The sequence below is a fragment of the Marmota monax genome, unplaced genomic scaffold, assembly GCF_021218885.2.
Source record: "Marmota monax isolate L192 unplaced genomic scaffold, Marmota_monax_Labrador192_F-V1.1 WCK01_AAM20220418_F8-fsc00014, whole genome shotgun sequence".
In the NCBI taxonomy this organism is placed as follows: Eukaryota; Metazoa; Chordata; class Mammalia; order Rodentia; family Sciuridae; genus Marmota; species Marmota monax.
Window position 1 is genome coordinate 21,489,392 of NW_026695222.1, and position 22,882 is coordinate 21,512,273.

Here is a 22,882-nt window from a genome sequence, read left to right on the forward strand (position 1 = left end):
CTGGACAAGACTGGAGAAGAATAGTTAAGTCCACAGGCTTTGGAGCCCTACTGATTTTGTTGAAATTCTAACTCTACCACGAATGACCTTAAGATAGTCCCTTTCAGCTTCATGATTCCAATAATAGAGCTATGGTGTGAATTAAATGATTCATGCACGGTACTCTGCACATGGTAGCTTCTTGACAAATTATTTATTACTACATTACTATTACATCTTTCCTCTGGCCCCCATTTCCCCATGTTTCCCCTATACTGATTTGTTCTTTTTGAAACATGTTAATTCCATTGATTTAACTGAAGTCCATCGCTGCCTGGTTTTTGGCCTGGGAGATCTTGTTTTGCAGAGTGACTTCTGATGATATATGGACTCTATCTTTTATATGTTCATATGACTGATTTAACTCTTAAAATGCTACAGAGCTCTCACTCTCGACCTTGTATAGCACTACTACTATTTTAATTTTTTAGAACCTGAGTTTATACATATAAATGACTATGATCCCTTTCAGGAACTATGATTTATGGAAAGTCACATTTTGAATGTTCTTGGGCAGGATTTAAAAAAAAACAAAACACTGGTCACTCTACCCTGAAATAGCTCCATAAATCCTTCATCCTTGCTCAGCAGTGTGCTTTCCCAACTATGGTTAGACAGTTTTAGCCATAAAAACTTGCTTAAGCTGGGGATTTTTACTAAGCCTCAAGTTGCTGTGGAATTCTTTTCCTTAAGCATGCAGTTCTACCATCAGCATTACCCACCAATCCAGAGAGAGTGCCATCTGTAAATTGACAATAAAAAAACAACAACACTGTTTTGCATTCTAGGAATAAAACATTGCAGTTTTTAAAATTAATTAATCAGTTAGTTTTCATGTTTTTGCTGAGGTAAAGCAAGGCAGCCATTCTCCAAGATGGCCCTCAAAGATCTTCATATGGTAGGATTCAAATCCTTATCTTGTCTTATCCTCTACTGAATGGAGCAGATTTGAGTATCAGTAGGATATTACTGAAATGGCAAAGTGTGACTTCCAAGACTAGGTCATAAATGACATTACTTCTGCCTTGCTCCTTTATATCATTGGTAATGAGAAAAATCAGTAGCCATGTCACGAGGACATCAGTCAACCTCATGGAGAGGTCCATGTGGCAAGAATCTGAGGCTTCTTGACAATAAATGTGTGTGAGAGCCATTTTGGAGTAGCTCCTTCATGCCTAGCCAAGCCTTCAGAAAATACTGCATCCCCAGCCAACATCTTGATTGTAACATCATGAAAAACTCCTTAGCCAACCCAATTAAGCCACTCTCAAATTTCTGGCCTACCGAAACTATGTGAGATAAATGTTTATTGTTGTTGTAAGCTTTGGGGACCATTTTTTACGCAGTGATAGATAACTAATACTTTCAGTGTTGGATGGTATGAGTGACATTCACCATTAGCTTACTGTAAATTATACATGGTTATTATATAAGCTTGACTTACATTTTGAGTATTTTTTCAAAATATGGTATATATATCTAGCTAGTTGTTCTGTAGCTTGTTTCAGTCCCATTCAGCAAACATTTGTTGACTACATGTTTCATAACATGTTAGCAACAGAAAATCTAGATTGATCATCAGCAATTTGAACAAGATCAGTGGCAGAAAGCTGCATTTCTTCATTCAATTCCATTTTTTGTGAATGATTCTTATGTTTTCATTACTGTACATAAAGCCCCAAATTCTAGGAAGTCTAACTCTTACCTCTTCTTTTGCTTCCATCTGAAATATATCCTAGCAGAGAATGAAGTTGGAGGGAAGGATGCTCCCATGATAATAAAACAGGGACTGTTGCTTTGATTGACAATTCATAATGGATAATGTTTATTGAGCACTTAATACATACTAGGCACCATTCTGAGTATTTTACATGTATTAACATATGCAATTTTTACAAAGGAAACTGTTATTACCCTCACTTTATAGATGATAAAATTGAGGCACATCACTGGAAGGAAGGCAGCAGAATCTAGAGGTGCCACCATCTCTGTCCATCAGGCACAGACCCAGTAGCTGCCACACCCATAACATTGGTCTAACATTCTAGGTTCCCTAGGCTCCTGCTCCAATTATCATAAAGAAAAACAAGACTGAGATTTTACAGAAAGCAAAGCAAAAAGAAAACAAAAAAATGCATAAAAACAAAAGTGTTTGCAAAACCTAAATGTTGTGATGATTAATCTTATGTGTCTACTTGACTGGGCTCAGGGATGCCCGGACAATACATGTAAAACATTTATTTCTAGGTGTGTCTGTGAGGGTGTTTCAGAAGAAATTGGGATTTTAATAGGTAGACTGAGTAAAGAATATTGCTTTTGCCATTTTGGTGGGCATCATCCAATCGTTGAAGACCCCCCAAAACAAAAAGATGCAGGAATTATAATTTTTATCTCTGTCTTCTTGATCTGGAATATCCATATTCTCCTGTTCTCAGAAATTATTGCTCCTGGTCTCAGGCCTTCAGACTCTGGGTCTCTCACACCCTCTGTTCTCAGGCCTTTGGACTTGAACTAGGAGATGTTAGTTCTCTTGCTTCTTGGGCCTTTGGACTAAGACTGAATCATACTGCTGGCTTTCCTATTTCTCAAGCTTGCAGATAGCAGATAGTGGAACTTCTTGGTCACCATTATCAAGTGATCTAATTCCCATAATAAATATGTGTGTGTGTATGTGTGTGGGTGTGTGTGAGTATATGTGCTGTGCATGCACACACACGTGTACACACACTCATGTGTATCCTATTAGTTCTGTTTCTCTGGATAACACTGATTAATACAGATGCCTTGTACTAATATAAAAAGATAAATATCCACAGCATAACTTCACTATCTTAGTAGAAGATGATGTTTCTCCCAGTGTGGTTGGTTCCTGAACGGTCCACAGCATCTGGGAAGTTGGTAGAAATCTTGAGCTTCTGGATTGGAACGTCTGGAAGTTGGGCCAGCAATCTGAGCTTAGAATTTTTTTGTAGTTTGAAATTTACTGAATTAAGGGACTCAGCTGAAGCTAAACCTGGGTAGTGTGATTACAGAGCCCATGACAACTCCATAGTTATTACAGTGCCAATTTTGGACTTTCATAGCAACAATAAATGATATAATTTTAGCCCCCAAAGAATCATGACTGTCACTCCCTCATAGACATGTAATAAAGCAGGGGTCTTGATGTCTTTGGTCTCCCTATTAAAGACAGATTCCTAGACTAGGTTATAGGATATCAACCAACCTACCTTGAAAATGTACATTAAATTTCCACTATGGTGGGTAAAAGATGTTGAAAGGAGTGTAAAAGAAGCCAGGTCAATTTAGAACAAGATTAGGTAGTACAACATTCACTAGCTGCTATAATGAATATATTCACAAATGAATAATAGATCCAACAACAAAAAAGTTTATTTCTTACTCACATGGCATTTTAAGAAAAGTGTTTCTGGGCTGGGGTTGTGGCTCAGTGGCAGAGCACTTGCCTCGCACATGTGAGACACTGGGTTCAATCCTTAGCCCCACATAAAAATGAATAAACAAAATAAAGATATCTTAAAAAAAAAAAGAAAAGTGTTTTTGACTAACAAATCATAATCTTCTACCTGGTGATTCAGGGGTCCAACTTCCTTTTAACCAACAAATACAACATTCCATAGGGATTTTATCATCATCTACATCCAACAAGCAGGAAGAGAAATTGTAATGAGGGCACATTCTCTTCCTAAAAAACATTGGCCTAGAAATGACACACATTCACCTCTACTCACATGCGATTGGCTAGAACTCAATAACATAGTCACATTCAACCACAAAGGAAGTTGAATGATATAATCTACCTGTATATCCAGGAAAAAGAAGAAATGAATTTTTATGAAGAGAGCAAGATCTTTTATCAGGGATAGGATGGGATGATGGAAATAACTGAATTGTAAGCTCCTAAAGAGGAACAACTGCTTTTTTTTTTTCTTCTTTGGCCTTTTCAGTGCCCACAAAGTACCTTACTTAGTGAATGTTGGTTGAGTGAAGGAAAATGTAGAAAAGAGTGACCTAGTATGTGTGGCACAATCATTTATCGTTATCCCTCCCACATCCATGGAGAAGTTCATCCATAGCTAATTCACCACATTCTTTCTTGATAATCCTGGATTTAGTGCCAGAATCCTCATTTGTGTTCAGTGCACTAGGCAAACATTAACCATCTACTAGTGTGAATCCTGTTTACCATCTTTGGATGAGCTATAACCATTCCATCTGTAAAATGGGTATAAACCTTGCCTAGACAATTTCTCAATGTTGTTGTAAGGATCAAAAGAGTTGTAGCATTGTGAAAGAACCTTGGCCCAATCCTAAAAATTATTGTTGATAGCATTTATATGTGAAACTTCAAAGTGTAAACTCTTAATGTATAATTTGCACATGTTTTAGTGCTAACTGGAGCCCATATTTATAAACTTGTGAGATCTTACATTGTTGAAATATCAGTGCCTTCATAATCTTTAACTTGGGACCTGGGAATCTTAACTGAGTAACGATATCTTCCCAGACTAGATTGCTGCTCAGTCCCAGGGAATTGTCACTCTTCATTCATTTCTGAAATACTCTTTTGTCAAGATTCTGATATTTCCCATTCAGCCATACTTTCCATTCATCCATTCTTAAAAACTTTTAAAGAAGTATAGACTATGCCCTCATGGTCAGTTTTGAGCTCCATGAGAAAGTCTCAACACTTCTCTACTTTTTTGGACAATACATGGTATTTGCGGAAGACTTGCTGGGTTACCCAAATTTGTCCAAATAATTTCACTCCTGTGTAAACTTGTGCCTGTGATGAATTCTTGGCCTTGAAACTATACAGGAATCTAGTAGTTATTTAGCTACACTCATAAGGTATGTGGCCAGTAATTTGTTACTAATCATATATAAAGTATCACAGTCTGAGTGATTTATTTTTCTCAAAAATAAATAAATGGGAACAGTTATTCTTATCATAATGTCACCCCTTTTCATTTGCATTCTGATATTTTCTTCTGAATGATAGAGCAGGGGGTGGCACTTTAGCTGAGTGCTGGGAATTTCACACAGCCCTCAGTCCAACTTATCTACATCTCAGCCTGTGGTAAGACCATTAGCCATCCTGACAACTATAAATTATGGTTGTTTGTGAGTGGTGATTTTATAGTTACTGCTACTGTTTTTGCTTTTGATTCAGTAGTATATGCTTTATTTTTTTATTTTTTATTTTTTTAGAGAATTTTTTAATATTTATTTTTCAGTTTTCGGTGGACACAACATCTTTGTTTGTATGTGGTGCTGAGGATCGAACCCGGGTCGCACGCATGCCAGGCAAGCGTGCTACCACTTGAGCCACATCCCCAGCCCCAGTATATGCTTTATTAATAGCCCCTGTAGGGGGAGGATCTTGGGAGGGGAGACGACAAAGCTTGTTATTAAAAATAAAATGAGCCATCTTTATTTAGTTTTTCCCTATAGTGACAATTTTTGAGATCTTTAAATGGCTTTTTTCATTGTCCAAGTAGTTGCAAAATGTTTTTTTGTGACATCACACCACAGATATTTTACATTACTATTTGTCCTTCTTCTTTGAAATTAAAAAAAAAAAAACATAAATTGTGAGGAGTATGGATTTTTTTTCCAAACCTCTTCATGGAACTGGAGAGTGGGGAGGGTAGTAGAAAAAACATTGAAACACGCAGCTCTAATTCAGTACCTCCCTACAACACAAACTCGCATATTGCAGGGGCTCTTATTGTCCTCACTCCTGCAGGGCATGATCAGGAGAAGGGCGGACCAGGATCAACACAAAGTCAACACTGTCAAGGCTCCATACACTAAGTAAGGTTGCAGGAAGACTATGGGCATATAGCCAATACTAAGTACTACAAGCAAAACTGAGTCAGGGTTAGGAGCCCAGAGCGCCAAGTCATTTGGTGCTAGGATCAGAAAAAGGGGTTATTGAGAACATACAGCAAAGATTCAGGTACAATTACTAGTTAGGGTAAGTAGGTCCAAATTGTGGGGAACTCACATGCTTGGGATATTAGAAGAATACAGTCTGGTTAATCAAAGGGTTAGAAGAAAGGCAGATAAGGGTGTCTCATAAAAGATTAGATAAGAAGTTGAATAGATGGATACATTGATGCAAGAATGATTGGTAAATAAGTGTATTTTTTAAATGAAAATGAAAAGAAGGATGGATAGCTAATATAACTTATGAATTAAAAGTAGGCAAGTAAATGATTAGTTGTATGAATAGTTAATAAATGGACAATTAGATGGGTAGATAGATAGACAACTACATACATTCATGCATATATACATAAGCAAATGGACGACCAAACTGATGGATTGGTAGATGAAGACAAAGATGGATTAATGGATGAATAGAGAGATGGATGAGTGCATAAAGGGAAGGGTGGTGTTGGAGGCAGGATAATGGCCTAGAGATGTTCACATTTTAATTCTTGTAACATGTGACTACATTAGATTGCATGACAGAAGGGAATTAATGTTGTTAATCAGCTCACCTTGAAATGAGGAGATTATCCTGGATTGTCTAGGTGGGCCCAAAATAATCATAAGGATCCTTATAAATGCAAGAGAGAGGCAGAAAATACAGAATCAAATGGAGACTTGAAGATATTTTATGGCTTTGAAGTTGGAGAATGTTGGTTAAGAGACCAGAAATATAGGTGGGCGCAAGTTGGAAAAGTCTAGGAAACAGATCCTCCTTTAAGTCCTCCAGAAGAGCTGAACCTTTGCCGACACTTATATTTTAGCCCCTTGACCCATTTTAGACTTCTGAATTGTAAGGTAATAAATCTGTGTTGCTGTAAGTCACAACTTTTGTGATAATTTGTCACAGAAACAATAGAAAAGAATGGAGTCATCAATGGATGTAGATAAATGGATAGATGATAAATGAATACTTGGATGCTTAAAGGAATGGATGACAAATAGATAAATACATGGATAGATGTGTGGATATTTGGGCAGAGAGATGGATGGAAGAATGAATGAATGGTTACTTGAAAACATGATTTGTTGGTTGGAGGGAGGGATAAATAAATACATGGACACATGAATGGTTAATTACATGGGTAAATGAATGGATGAATAGGTGGGTGGAAGGATAAATATATAAACACATAGAGAGATAAACTGTGGGTGATGTATACATACATGGATAAATGAATGTTTGGTGGAAGGATAGACGGACACATGGATTGATGACTTGTATGATGGATAATTAAATTGATATGTGAATGGTAATTAATGAATAGATAAATGAGTAGATACTTGGTTGGAGATCAGATTGGATAGATGGGTACTTACATATGTGTTTTTAATGTGTGAATGAAACGTATCTTATGTTTAAAGACAAAAGCATCACCTTTGATGTGAAATGTGGACTTGGTAGTTAGGGAAGTTTTTAATTTAGAAAGGAAACATCCAGATAGACTGTAAAATGTGATTTTACACATTGGATTAAGCTTCCATCCTCCAGGATAAACTATTTAAAACAAGGGACCTGTACACTTGATGATTTCTCTATCTGAATTATAATACTCTTCCTTCAAATAGTTAACTTCTACTACTTCCCTGCTTTATAGCATAAGCTTGCTTTTTCAAGGACGCCTTCCTTTATGTGTTCTTACAATGTTGTATAATCTTCCTTCGGAGTACTAAAATTCTAATTTATATTTATTGTATGATTACATGACTCATCATTCTCCTTTACTAGACTATGCGCTCCACAAGGACTGAGATCAAAGGATTTTTGTATACTGTCTTACACGTACCACTTAAGTCATGCCTGATACATAGAAAGTGCCCAGTAAGTACTTTTTTTAATGACTGGCACTCCCACTCACATCCCTAGGAACAATGTTGATGGGCTGCTAGGGCATTGTTGATACCATGGCAACCCCCAGTCAGTCTTTACTGATGGAAGACTTTAACAAGGAGAGTGCTCCTCCAAAAGGGAAGAGCCAACCAGTAAGCTCAGGACTCCTTCTGCCTAGAGTCCTCTCTGCCCTAGAGTAGGCAAGAGCCCTTCCCTCTGGATCAGGTCAAGCATCTCTTTGCCTTCATTCAGATCCTCTTCACTCACCTGTCCTTGAACCAGGATCCTCTCTGACTTGATGAGCCTCTTTTGCCATCTCCCACCCTGGTCTCCAGCTGTGCCAGCTCCAGTCATCCCCTGGCCCCCTTTGAGGCTGGCAAGTTCAGAACCCATACACCACTCATTAACAGCTAGCATGTTCTCTTCAGATCCTCTGATCATCCTTCTCCTTTCTCATGACTAGTTAGTTTCATTTTGATCTTTTTAGTTATCGAATAGATTTTAGTTTGTGTTTTGTGTTCTATTCTTTCTTTTTGTACCTTGTACACTAAGGGTCTTAGAGAACTGTACTCAAATCTCAGGACTGTGTGAACTAGCTGTGTGCCCTTAAGCAAGTTACTTAAACTTTCTGAACTTTGTTTTCATAATCAATGAATGGATTCAATAAATCTATGTCCCAGGGTGGTTGCGAGGATTAAATAATATGACATCTAGCAGAGTGGCTAGTGAAAGTAAGAGATAACCAATTATTCATTTGCTTTTTCTTCCCAGGTTTCTCTCTCTTTCCCTCTCTAACCCCCAACCCCAGCCTCTTTTCCCTATAGAACAATGCAATCTCCCTTTCTATTTTCCACTTTTCTGTCTTCAGAATGTTTTCTAGCCCTCATAAAAATAGCAACACATAAAATGAAATTGCGCAGTGTTCTTATATCCTCCAAATAACTCAATTCAATTATAGACTAGTCAATTTTAGTTATTCGAGCATTACCAAAGCATCTGAAACTGGTAAATAAAGTTCTATATTCACATTCAGAAAATAAAAAGCTAAATCAATACTTTGGAAAATGGTATGGAAAATACATTTTCCTTGAGGTCTGAGAAAGTGTCAGCCTATAGTCAATTCAGCTGGCTAGAAGACATTGTACAAGAAACCCTTTCTATTTTAAATTTGATACAGCATCTGTGATGCCAACAAAGAATGGAAGCCCACAATTTGTGGGGAGGAAGGCTTGGCAGGAGGTCCCTGTGTGTTACCCACACAGGGTTCATGCAAATGATATAATGCAGGAGATTTAAAAATTCAGAATTAAATGAAGAAGTTAGTGAGGAAGTGGTCATGAACTTATTATTGGAATAGGTAGAGGAACAATTAAGTAATAGCAAAGATCCCTAAGCCAAAGGAAGATTTCAATACAAAATCATAAGCAACTCTTACAAACATGACCACAAAGGAAAGCAGAAGGTCCAAGGTTCAAACACTTGCAGTACCACATTCTTAACTGTGACTTTGGTCAATTATTCTGTCTATCTGGGCCTTTATTTTTCATCTGTAAATTAGAAACCAATATTAGTTTACATAATAGAAAAGTTGTGGTTATTAAATAGTTCATTCAAATGCACCAAAAACAGTGCCGGGCACCTGGAAGTACTTAGTAAAATGCTGGGTACAGTGGTACACACTGTAGTTCTGGTCACTTGGGACGGTAAGGCAGAAAGATCACTTGAGCTCAGGAGTTTGAGGCCAGCATGGGCAACAGCAAAACCTCATCCTTAAATTAAAAAAAAAAAAAAAAAAAGGGTTAGGGATATAGTGGTGGAGGCCTGGATTTGTTCCCTAGCACCAAAAGAAAAGAAAGTAGACTGTGTTTAATAATGGGGTAGTTAAGATTATGAGCTATTATTAGTCACAGGGTTTCTGGCATTTTCTCCTTCACTACTTATTATTGAGAAAGGTACTTGCATAGCCATGGAAATGTTGGGGATTATCTTCAAGACTCAAGACTGACATTTCTCAAGAAGATATGAAGGAATAAACACAACCCAGAATCTGATTGCCATATTTACAGCTCAGAATCTGATTTTTGTCAGCACTGAGAAGAAATCCATTTGTAGGGCAAATTCGCACTAACCTGATTCATAGGCCAATATATAAACCAGGTCATAATCAATTAATTTGCAGTGAGAAATATAACTTCTGAAAATACCAGACCATTCAAATCTATGTGATTAGCAAACTTTCTTACCAGGTTTGCACCTACACTGGAAGACATATCCTCAAAAGAAGAGGACTTAGGAGATATAAATGTAAAGTGAGTTCAGTCTGAACTAACCCCAACTAGAAATCTCTTAAGAGATCCGATAGACTTTCTCACACTGTGTTTTGTGAAATTTTATTCTCTTTGCCAAGCCCGAGAGGAAAGCATTTGCCATGAATTGAATGTGTCCCCTCACAAAGTTTATGTATTGGAAACTTAATTCTCAGCTTCATCTGTTAATAGTATTCATACGTTAATAGTTTTTGGAGGTGGGGCCGTAGGAGGCAACTAGGATTAGATGAGGTTGAAGGTAGGGCCCCATGATTTATAAATTGTGAAAGAAATCACACTGCACTTATGATTAAATGTCTTAGAAACTATCAAACTAAGTGGAAATGATATTATAATTCATCCTTTGTGCTAATTTTTTTCTACTCTACTACAACATCTGGGGACCCAGTATCAGGGTTAGTCCTAGCTCATTTCTGAAACAACACCAACTGGTCAGGGCTAAAAAGTCGTCATTCCATCCTTGTTCCAGCACCCTGTGTATGTGGGGTTGAGTCCTGGAGGCCTGAGTACCCACTGAGTTACAATTTCCCTGTATTTCTTGCTTCAGCTTCCTTCTCCTGAGGTCAGGCCAAGTCAGCCTATTATATTTAAAATAAGAAAAGAACTCATATTAAATAAAAGCAGGTTATCAACCATCTCCCCTCTTTAAGAGGAAGAGTTGTTGTTTTGATTGGGCCAGACACTAGGGCAGTGAGGTGACAGTCCATAGGTACTGCTAAGGAGGATCACCAAAATCATATCCAGGAGTATGCCCTTTCTTCTGTTTCCCATCAGTACCTGCAGCTTGGGCTATTACACACTCAGATGCCTCCAGTGCACTGAGGATTAGATGAGGTTGAGGGTAGGGCCCCATGATTTATAAATTGTGAAAGAAATCACAATATCTGCAGTGCCCCAAACAGGTTTTGCTAGCCATACCTCCATGCCCATGCTTCTTTTCCACCTAGCAGATGCTTTTACATCCTCCAACTTGTCTCTACCAGGAAGGACCCCAGACCTCCTTTAAGAAAGAGTCTTAAAACCAGGCTTAGTGGTGCACACCTGTAATCTCAGCAACTTGAGAACTGGAGGCAGGAGAATTTCAAGTTTAAGGCCAGTCTGGATGACTTAAAGACCCTGTTTCAAAATAAAAATGTAGCTCAAGGGTAGAGCATCCCTGGATCCAATCCCTAATACTGAAAAGAATAAAAGGAAGAAGAAGAGGAGGAGAAGGAGGAGGAGGACAATGATGAAAATGTCTGGTAGTAGTAGTAGTAGTAGTAGTAGTAGTAGTAGTAGTAGTAGTACTGGTAATAGTAGTTAGTTCCTTACCCTCTGCGCTCCCCTGTGCTCACTTGCCATAGCCTTGATCATATTTTATTGTGGTTTGTGTTTATATGTCTTGGCTACCCACCATATTCAAACATGGATTTCCTGCAGGGCAGGGACCATGCTCTGTGTATCTCTAGTGCTCAGCATGGGTGATGAATGCATGAGGGTGTTTCCGAGCCTCACTGACTTGTTTCCACCCATCTTATCCTCCAGACTCACAGGGCTGGTTCTTACATTGTCTATCACTCTGATTTGTTTGATAATTTTTTTTCCTTCCCCAACTTTCTATGAATATCAATTCTTACCTTAGACTTGCTACGGGTACCTAATATTCTTCTTGGTTTGTATCACCTCCAGCTGGACTCTTCATCCTAATTCTGGCTGCCTGGTGGGAGAGTCTTGAAGTCTAGGCTCCAGTGAGAACACTGCAGTGTCTTAAAGCCTTTCTGAGCTGGCAGAGTTCCTACTATCTTTTCCACACTCCCTGACTAAATCCAGGCCCAGGTCCTAACCTTTTTGGACCTCTCTCTATGTCTTTATGGGCATGAGGACGGGCTCATAAAGGCTTGGTTCCAAATTATCCCCCTACCATTCTGCTCTCCTTCTACACCACTTCAGGCATGTCAGAAGGCAAATCAGCTGAGTCACTCCTGTGCCAGGAGTTCTGCAGCATCATAAGAGAGAGAAATCAACAGAGCAAGAGGAAATGAGCTCATTCCACAGAACGGCATTTTGAGCAGCCAGGCAGCCCAACGCCCATGGAAGACCAGGCAAAGAACCACCTAGGTCACAACTGTGTCCTTCCAACTGTTGCCACTCTTTGGGGAGCAGGACCCAATCATGTAGACTCATATATACCTAAGCAGCCTCCATCACAAGGGAACTAGAGTGAGACCCCACCAGGGTCATTTTTGCACATCTCCCAAAGTGGGTTGCTAGACCCAGGGATGGGGTACTAACGAGACATGGTATGTTCTAAGCTCTAGGAGAAGGATTTTGAGGGTCATAGCTGAATTAGTCTTTAGATATTTATTGACCCTCATCCTGGCCAGCCCCAAAGATGAAAGACATCATTCCTGCCCCAGAGGGTCCATGGTCTAGCACATGAGGATGTCAAAACACTCCAGGCTGGATTCTTACAGAGGAAACAAAATACAGATAGAGACAGAGAAGTGCAAACAAAGTTCCCTTGTATGAGACTAGTTGAAGGGAGAATGTGCATTGGCCAGAGGGTTGGGAGAGCTAATTTTATTTTTTAAATTGTGTGTGGGGAGCTTCAGAGGGTTGTAGCATAGTGGGAATGGAAGAAGATAAAGCTAGAGAGATGGTTTGCAAGATCAGATCTCTACAGTGGAACAACAGAACATTCTCTGAATTAAGGAGCACAGGAAAAAGAGCAGGCCAGAGTAAAGATGGCATGCTCAGCTTTGTGAAAGTTTTGTCTCAAATATTGGATTAAGGTAGAACTCTTTAGCTTTGTGCATGTGCTGCATCTTTACTCATTCTGAACAAAATGGCCATAGACAGTAGACCTCGTGCAGGATTCCCTGTGAATAGCGATTACGGATAAAATCCCATCACTCTTTGAGAGGCTTGGAAGTTTGAATACAAGTGAGAAATTTAAACATCAGAAGTTGAGAAAAGGCAGCAAGCGGAAGCAGTGAGGCAGCAAAACCATCAGTCAGAAGCAGCCGTGGGGTAGACAGAAGGAACCTGGCAAGAAGCTATGACCCAGAGACAGTAAATGGTTTGTAGGGGTAAGAGAAATCAATTCAATCGCCAGAGGGAGAAGCCACGAGACAGAAGTGGAGATAGAGAAGGGCTAAATCATGAGTATGGTGAAATGACAAAGGCAAGGAGCAGTGGGGCCCATCTTGCAAAGAACCACACGGGGCCTAGGCAAACAACAATAGTTCCTACTCACATATAATGGCTGGACTCTAGGGAGAAGTCCAGTGCCTCTCTCCTTGGCTCTGCATCCAAGCAATTGACAGGCCAACATGGATGGGTCAAGGGCCAGGATACCAATGAGGGCAAAGGGTAAATCTTCTCTTGAAAGATTTGATATTCCCTCTTTTTCCCAAGATCAATGGTCTTGGTCATTGAGTTGCCACCCTTTCAAGAAAAGCCAGAGGTGGATGGATAAGTGAAGATCTGATCTGGAATGTAGATTTTATCCCACTTAGTGAATTCTACCATGGGCTTGCCGGTTTGCACTGCTGGAGGGGGGATCAGGAATGGATCTCATGGCAGGGATTAAGGGAGGAGAAAGGATATTGTACTATTAAGGATTTCTGGATTCAACAACAGAGACCATATCCAGTGATCTTAAAGAGAAAGAGATTCACCTGAAGAATCTTAAGTAACTCATAGAACTGAAAGGAGGGCTGGAAAGCTGGTCTTGGAAAAGCCAGATAAGGTCCTATGACAGGTGTAGTCCAGTTAGGTCATTTCTTCCAGCATCATTGCCACTGGACACCTTATTCCAACATGCTGGATGCTGGTATATAGAGAATTAGGATCCCAAAATGGTAAACATCCTCTTTTGAGATCACTTTACTCTTCCTCCATCCCAGATCAAAGAAGTCCTCCACATTCCTCAGTTCAGCACAACGAGAGGCCAGAGTGCAGAGAAAGAAACAGTATGTGTTTTTCAGCCCTTGTTCTCTGGGCACATATTCCTTTCCAAGAATCTGGTAAAAGGAATGGGTAGTAGTGATCGTGGCATGCAGGTTTCAGGTCTCAGGGATCTTGGGTATCCTCCAAATTCCTCCATCCCCCACATGCCTTAACTCATCTGGATTGGCAAGCCTGGCCAAGAGAGCCCTAAACAGAGACCTAAATGGCAAGTTGATAGGCAAAGAAGTGGGGTGGTAGAATGTTCTAGGATCTGCAAAATGTTTGTCCATTTGAACCACTGACATAGATTCCATATGGCTTGGAAGGGAAGCAAAGGAGAGGGTGGAGTGAAATAAGCTAGAGGGGAAAGCACAGTAGAGAGTTTGGATTTTATGCTGAAGGCAATGGGTTGCCATTGATGTACTTTAAGCCTAGAATAGACATGGCAATATTTGTGCTTTAGGAAAGATTACTGGCTTCTGTTTTGCTTACCATTGACTAACACACCGCAGATGCTCAGTAAACCTTGTGAAATGATCACAGTGTGGAAAATGTAACTAGCTAGGAGGCGATGATGTAGTCCAAATATTAAATAACAGATGCCCTGAGTTGTGGTGATAGCTATGGGGATGGAGAGAAATGACCAGATTCACTGAATGTTTGGGAGGTAGAATAAATTAGATGCTGGCTGTGGGAAGCTCAGTATCAAAGATGAGATTCTGGTTTCTAATTTAGGCAAATGACTGGAGGTACCATTACATGAGAGAGACAGGAGGAGGAGGTGGGGGTGGGGGGAGATAGGAACAAATTCATGCATTAACACATAAAGTTTTAGGTGTCTATGGACAGATAGATGGAGAATTCAGCTGTTATCATTCTTTGGTGAGAAGTTTAGGCAGACCTAAACTCAGATGGACTGCAGGTAGAGATTTAACAACTCCCCTGGAGAGCAGAGCCAAACCCTGTGTCCATGGAACATGCACCTGAGCCCAGCATGCTGGCTCCTGACCCAGACTCTGCCATTGAATCTTGATTAGTAAGCATTATTAAGGGCCTACCTACTCTGTGTCCAGTCCTAAAGTCCTCCCCTTCCCTCCCTTCCCTGGGCTCACCATTTCCTTATGCCTGCAGGGAGGTCGGCAGCCCGGCTTTTATGGGGACTGAGAGCTTCACCAGAACTGCTTCCTCAGAATTATGTAAGCTAGAGCAGAAAGCACAGCACAGGCAGACACAGCAGAGAGCTCCAGTCACACATTTGTATCGCTTGTGCACTGAACATAGCAAAACTAAACTAAACAGCCTGACAAAATGTTTATTTAGACACAACTTACGTAAGAAAGAGAACAACTTACATAAGGAAAAGCATCCTGTTTTGTCGCTGTTGTCACATCACTGTGCCACTCCTACTTCTCTGGGCTCTGATGTTAGGCCAGCCTCTCTTGTAGTCATCAGTGGGGAAATAACCCAGAGGAGGCAAGGGTTGGGAAGGAACTCAGTGATTTGTGATCCTCAGGGGATAAACTCTCCCTGCTCTGGGGCCTGGAGGCAAGGGGACACCAGGCACTGCTTCTGCCAGTGAAGGTGATGTTTAGGTTTTACTGAATTCCCTTGTCCCTACCAATTTATGAGTCCAAGAAAGTGTTGTCAATATGAACAGTGAAGAAAGGAAAAGGTTTTTTTTTTTTTTTTTTGCATAGGGATTGAACCAAGGGGGAACTTAACCACTGAGCCACATCCCCAGACCTCTTCTGATATTTTATGTAAAGGCAAGGTCTCACCAAGTTGCTTAGGGCCTCCCTAAGTTGCTCAGGCTGGCTTTGAACTCAGTATTCTCCTGCCTCAGGCTCCCGGGAACAGCTGGAATTATAGTCATGCGCCACCACATCTGGTTCATTTGTTATGTAGAGCTTTCTCTAGTAGGGAAGACTTCCCTATTGGGTTTTGTGTGACGCTACCTGCATTTACTAAGGAATTTAAAAAATGCATACATTCAGAACACACATGTGTGTATGTGTGTGTATCTGTGTAGTGCTGAATTCACTGTGTTCTAAGAATTAAATAATATTCTAATGAATATAATTTAAATAATAGAGCATGTACTAACTAAAGCCTGCACTCTTAGACCCATTCCTTGTCCTTGTCCTGCTTTGCTGTGTCACGGTAGTGCTGACCCTGCATGCTCCGTTCTCAGGCTTCTCTGTCAACTAGGTTATAGTGAGGTGGAGCATGGAGGCAATGACAGGTGTTGAAAGGGCAGAGGAAAGGAGAATCGGGGGTCGTCTTTCCCTCACTGTCATGGATGACATTTTCAGCAGTAGCTGCATCTGCTCTGTGATTCCAGCTCTCTTCAGCAATGCTTGTCATGGTCCTGGCTTTCCCCGGTGAGGCGGAAGCCTGATCTCCAGTAACACCCTCTCCCCTTTTCTTCCAGCCTCAGGGTGGTGGTGGCTTCCTGCTGCTGCTATCCTCTGAGTTGCTTCACTGTCCTTTTGGCTTATCAACTTGCCTATCACTCATAAAACCAATTCTCTGCACTAAATTCCCTTCCTTTTAAATGCTTAGAATGGTTCTGTTTTCCTGTAGGACTGTGCCTGATACACATAGTTCTAATGGAAATGATTATGGATGGAATTTTTTTTTTAAACCTCTGAGGAGAACCTCCCAGGCTCATAAACGCATGTGACACATCTCTGGGCCCCAGAATGATCTGATATGAGGCTGTCACCTGGAAGCAGGAGTTTTGTGTTTGAAGCCAGCTGGAGATGAGAGCAATGAAAACACAGGATATCAGAGGAAGAACAGTTTAAGCAGAGGGAGTGGTAGTGCATGGAGACGTTAATGACCTGAGTAATTGCATCTTCCAAGATAAGCCCAGTTGCTATCTTTTTATAACTGTCTAGCCATCTTCAGCCTGGTAGTGAATCTGCATTGGAAATGCTTTGGTTGGACTTGAATTCATGTTAGACAAGTCCTATTTCTTGTCAGTCTGGGGTGGCTGGCCTCTCTCCTTCCCTCCATGGGCTTCTCTTCCTCCCTCTCTCTCTTTCTTTCCTTCTTCATTTTTTTTTCATTTGCAAATTTAAGACCAATTCCTTGCAGCAGCTTCTTTCACAAAAGCTGATGGCTTATGCCAGAAGAAAAAGTTCACCAATTGCAAGAGTTTTTTTTTTTTTTTTAATTTAATTTAATTTTTTTTTTATTTTCCGGTTTTGGTTTTGTTTTGTTTTAAAGCTGAACAGTGGGATCTGGATCGCAGAACCTGCAGGTTTGCTGCCTGCTCAGCAGGACAAAGAGAGCGGAGCCAGGAAGATGAAAGCCAAGCAGACCAGAAGAAAGGGAAACATAAGAAAGCTCATTTAAAGGGGAGGAGACTCATTTTAAGGGGTGGGAGTGGGGGTGGGGGGGATACTTCCTAAAACATGTGCTGTTTCCAGTCTCCAGATGGTGTCATTTGCCCTGTAAAACAAGTAACAGACAGCATGATTTTGATGCTCAGAAATAAATGTGTGGGCAAGTCATTTGGGAAATGATGCCTACGGCCATTATGCTTAAGAGATGCAACCATATTTGAAAACAACTGGCCTGCCTTTCTGGCCTCCAGGTCATTTGAATACTCTGTTTACATTGTTACCAGCTATATTTGCACAACTAGAACTTCCACCTGTTTGATAATTTACTTAGGGTACATACTGTATTTACATGGTATAGATCTCAGTGGGAAAACTGGTCATACCAGTTTGAGGCTGGAAAAGAGTGGAAACCAACATCAAATGTTCCTTTTTTGTTTCTCCAGACCCATTGCCCTTGCCACATGTGTTGGCACAGAGAAATTACTAAATAATAATAATGACTGACTCTAAGAGAATGGTTTATCATGTGAGGCACTGGCCTAAGAGCTCAGCGCAGTCATGTAAAATATGTACTAGTATAATCCCCATTTTACAGAAAGTGGGATGTAGAGAGTTTCTGTAACTTATCTAAGTGCTATGATTTGGATATAATTTTGCCTCCTCTGAAACTTATGTTGAAATTCAATCTCATTCTGAGATATTAAGAGGTGGCACCTTTAAGAGGTGATTAGGAGGGGCTGCCCTCATGAATGAATTAACGGATTAAGAGATGAATGGGTGATCTCAACAATGGCTCTGCTATAAAAGCCAGTTAGGCCAGGTATCTGATGTGTTCCCTATCTCTCAGGTGATGCCTATGTCGCCTCAGATCTCTCTCTGACAGCAAGAAGGCCATTATTGGATACAACCCTTGAAAGGACACCTGCGAAGTCCGCGCAAAGTTCAAGGACCACACCACACTCCAGAATCCCACTTGTTAGAGCATGAAGCAAACTGACAAGCTGTCCCTCCGAGGAGAGCAGCAGCTTGTCAGCACTCATAGAGCAGCTTTATAGCCCGCAAGAGGAATTTCACAAGCGTGCTTAGGGGTTACGTCATGGGCTGGGGTGGGGTTGACCCTTTAGCAGGCACAGGTTTTCAGGGAGGCTAAGCAGCATTGCCTCGGGATCTCTAGATAAAAATGGCTCCCGACTGCAAATGGCGGATCTGATGCCATTATTGATCTGATGCCAATAACTCTTTGATCCTGAACCAAAACCATTAGCCAACCGTTTTCTTTAGGACTTATCCAGTCTGTGACATTGTTTGTAGCAACAAAAAAATGGTTAAACATCTAGTACATGCTAGAGCCAGTATTTGAACCCAGATAGTCTGGATCCAGATGTTCTAGTACTGGTTGTTTTTCAACATAAAAACCTCCCAGTTCTAGATGACAGAATGAAGAAGTGCAACTAATTACTCACTCTTCCCAAACCCAGATAAAATCAGTGTGGGATTTTTTTTTTTAAATAAAGATTTAAGTCTACAAAAACCAAGACAGGGAAGGAAAGACAATATTCCCCAGGCAGTAATACAATTTTAGAAGTTGGAAAGCAGATGAATGAACAGTAGCTGACTTAGTAGACTTATAAAACTGAATCCTCCATGGGAAAATGGGAAAAACCAAGGAAAAGTAACTTTACCTCACAGCAGAAACTCCTGAAGTCTTAGGAATTGGTAGCTTTGGATGGGGTTAAAACAGGAATTTTAGTTCAAAGTCTAAGACACAGACTCCCAGATCCCTCCTCAACCCCAGTAGAAGATTGCAGGCTTATTTTCTGGAGTGGGTAAAAGAGGGCTCTGGATTATGGAATGTGGTGCAACTGAGGGCAGGGGTGTTATTTACTAACAATAGAAGAATTAGGTGTAAGTTTGCCTAGAGAACATGAGATTCTCACCCCTTTCTTCTTTTGCAATTGCTAGAATCCTAGTAGCCAGGATTATATCCTCCAAGCACTTGAGTGGGAGATCCTTCTCTCTCAAGAATCTGACCAGCCTAAGAAGAACTATGCCAATGGGTCTAGGAGGATCACCTTACGGTGAAGCCACAGACCACAGACCACATGCCCCAGTCAAGGGCAAAGAGTTTCTGATCAGTTTTGCTTGCCTCTTAATTCTGATCAATCAAAGAAATAAGCCTAAACCTAACCTAAACACTGAAATAGCCAAACAACTACTAAACATTTCCAGATGTTAGAAAAAAACCTCTAATGGGAAAGATGGAGACTCATAACTAACAGGTTCAATTTTGAGACATTCAAGACAATGTAGGGAGGAGATAATAATAGACACAGCCTACATTAAAAAATAAAAGGGCATGGGGTTACAAAAGCGGGTCAATTAGATTAAAAAAAAAAAGCCTTGGAAATGAAAGCAAATGTCATGGAAAGGATGAAGTCATTTTCCTTGGATATTTACAGGCCATTGCCGAATGGTCTTCTATCTGCCCCTTGAGGAGTCTGTTGCCATTATGATTTTTGACAGTATATATGAAAACTGCTTTTTCTTCTCTGAAAGCTTTTTGGATCTGATCTTTTTCATCAGTGGCCTGATACTTCCCAGAGACGTGATTTGGGTGGAGATATTTCCAGTGTTTGTGTTGGCTACTCTTTGGAATATTTGAATCTAAAATTCCTATCTTTTTTTTCCCTGGAATATTCCCATTGTTTTCAGTATGCTTCAGTTATTTCTTTGACAAATTTCTTCTATCTGTTCTATATTTTTGGAATTCCTGTTATTTATTTGTTGCCCCTGTTTGTTGGTGCTCAAATTCTCTTGTATTTCCTCTCCTACTATCCAACCCTTTATCTTTTTGACCATCACAGAGAATTTCTCATTTCCACCTAATTTCTAGGCCAATCCTGGGTAGATAGCTCTGGGAAATCTGAATCGGAAGATCCAGGGAAGCGATTCCTCCAGGGCGGCTGTGGCACCCTCTGTGGGTGTTTGGGCTGTCGGGGTGGGAGGTGTTTTGAGGGGAAACTTCTATTTGCCATCTATGTTGCTATAGTCCTGGGCCCCGGGTACATCTCTCTTGTCTACAGCCCCTCCTAGGCTTTCCTATCCTGCAAATCCCTTTCTGTTCTGCCTTTACAACAGAATTTATGGATAAAGAGTGAGGAAATTAGAGATATAAGATTGTCTCCTAAATGTGGCATATTAAGATATCCCTCTAAAGTCACGGTTAGTATCAACTACCCTCAAAGAACTGGATTCCATGAGCACCCAGCAAATGGCCAAGATTCCAGTTGAGGCATTCCCCTTTAGGAATCAGTACTTGGGTGAGAGGCCAAGATCAACCTCACAGTCATCTATAGCAGTCTAGGGAATCATAATTTATCAGCAACATGGGACAGCAGAATTTTTGTTAGGTCTCAGGTACCACACTGCTGCCTAGGACTTGCTGTGTCCTGGGATGCCAGAGGACTTGTTTCCTTAGCAACAATAATCATGTGACAGGAACACACAGAGATCCTGAGATGTTGCTTAGCAACCATGCTGCACCTGCTGGGGTTCTGGGCCGGCAGCTTGGACCAGGGAGCCTGGCTTTGAACTTGGAAACTCCCATGATGGCTGGTAAAAGGAGGAAGACCTAATTTGGGGAATCCCAGTTTGAACTGCAGGCATTTGCAGGATGCCAGAGGTACACAGGGGGAAGCTGAGGCAGAGGATATTGGCTTTCTCATTACAATGAGAAGGACAAAAGGTATGGGCAGAGCAGGGCTGCTGAGGAGAGGCAGACTGTTGGGCTGATGTGGGTAGCAATTCTCTGCCCGGCCCATCTTAGAGAACAGGTGTCCACAACTCTGAGGAGGGATGTGCCTGGCTCAGGACTCAACTCTGCAGGACTTCCCAGGCACCTGAATCAAGCCAGAGTATCTGGTCCCTAACAGTCACAGAAGACCTCCCCTCTGCAAGGTGGTAATCAGAAGGTGCATCAAACCAGTCTCAGGAACCTAGCTGTTCAGTCACATGGACGAGGGGGAGCTGTCCAGGGTTTGGGACTGCCTCTTCTCCAGCTGTTCTCTTTCTCTCCCTCTGCCCAGGCCCAGTTGACTTGGAGGTAGGCTGTGGGGTCAGTTGCCTAATTATTTTTATGCATGTATATGTGTATATGTGGTACTAGGGATTAAACCCAGGGTGCTGTACTACTGAGCTACATCCTAACTCTTTTTATTTTTTATTTTGAGATATGGTCTCTCTGAGTTGCCCAGGTTGGCCTCAAACTTGTGATCTCTTGCCTTAATCTCCCTAGTCACTGGGATTTTACAGGTGTCAAAACTGCCTAGATTTGAATTCAACTTCTTTACCCAAGGACAAAGGACTAAATTTCAGTTTATTTATCTATACTGTAGAATGGATCATTGCAAGGATTACATGAATGAACGCATGTTAAAGTGATTATCATACTTCTTGGTATATACTAAGTGCACCGTAAATCTGTCCTCACCATCAACCCTACCCTGACCGTCCCTAGGAAACAGCCCCAGAGACAGAGTCTATGGTCAGGTCTACTCCCTGGAGCAGATGGGACTAGATAGTGGCCTCAAACTCTAGAAACCTCTGCCTTTGCAGATGGAGTATTACCCTGCCCCTGAGGAGCTTTGCTGGGTGTCTGAATATCCTTGACCACTTGACTTTGTTTCAGTGATGCAAGAGCCATTCCCACTGTGGCTACCCAAAATACCCCAATATCTGCACCTGCTACTGCTCAGAAAATTGCACATCCAGTGTGTTACTTGAGGAGGCAGTGAGATCATGGGCTCAGGAGTTGAGGTCTGATCATCGCTTCTGCTATGTCTTAACTATAAGGTCCCGAACAAATTTCATATCCTCTCTAAGCCTCAATTTTCTCATCTATAATACAGGAAAGTGGCAGTACCCAACCTACTTGGTATGAGATATGCCTGGCTCTTGATAAATGTTAGTGATCTCAACATGTATCAAGAGCCAGAGACCTAAAATTCTGTGTGTATGTGTGTGTATGTGTTTTCACACGTTTATGAACAGGATTCAAGTGAGATGTGAAACTGACCAACAGCATGACAGATTCCCACTGATCCCTTAAAGGAAGAAAGCAGACACAGAAATTGATGGTTGAAACCACCTCTTTCCGGGTCCCCCAGGTGGCACTGGCATCTGCAATAGCAGCTCTGCACTCTTGTGTCCGGACACTGACCGCTGCTCTCTGTTGAGGGGATCCCAGCCAGCCTGACTTCAGCCTGCTTCTTGCAGCCCTCTACTCTAGCCAGCCTGAGGCCCCTCACGCTCCCCCTCCCTCTGAGCCATGGCAGAAGCTGGCGTCTGCTCTTCCTCCTTTCTCAGCTGAATTTGTTCCCCAGATGACC

General features: G+C 41.1%; 1 protein-coding gene across 2 annotated transcripts in view; it reads right to left on the minus strand.

Annotated features, from left to right (window-relative positions):
• Window positions 1–15,552, minus strand: part of Chd6 (chromodomain helicase DNA binding protein 6) — a 237,637-nt gene extending 222,085 nt beyond the window's left edge. The window contains exon 1 of one of the 2 annotated variants that reach the window (XM_058575574.1): window positions 15,498–15,552. The gene's annotated coding sequence lies outside the window, so the exon portion shown is untranslated. Of the gene's footprint in view, window positions 1–15,257; window positions 15,374–15,497 lie in introns of those variants that run through there. The other variant, XM_058575572.1, reaches the window with a different exon arrangement.
• Window positions 15,553–22,882: the final 7,330 nt, after the last annotated feature.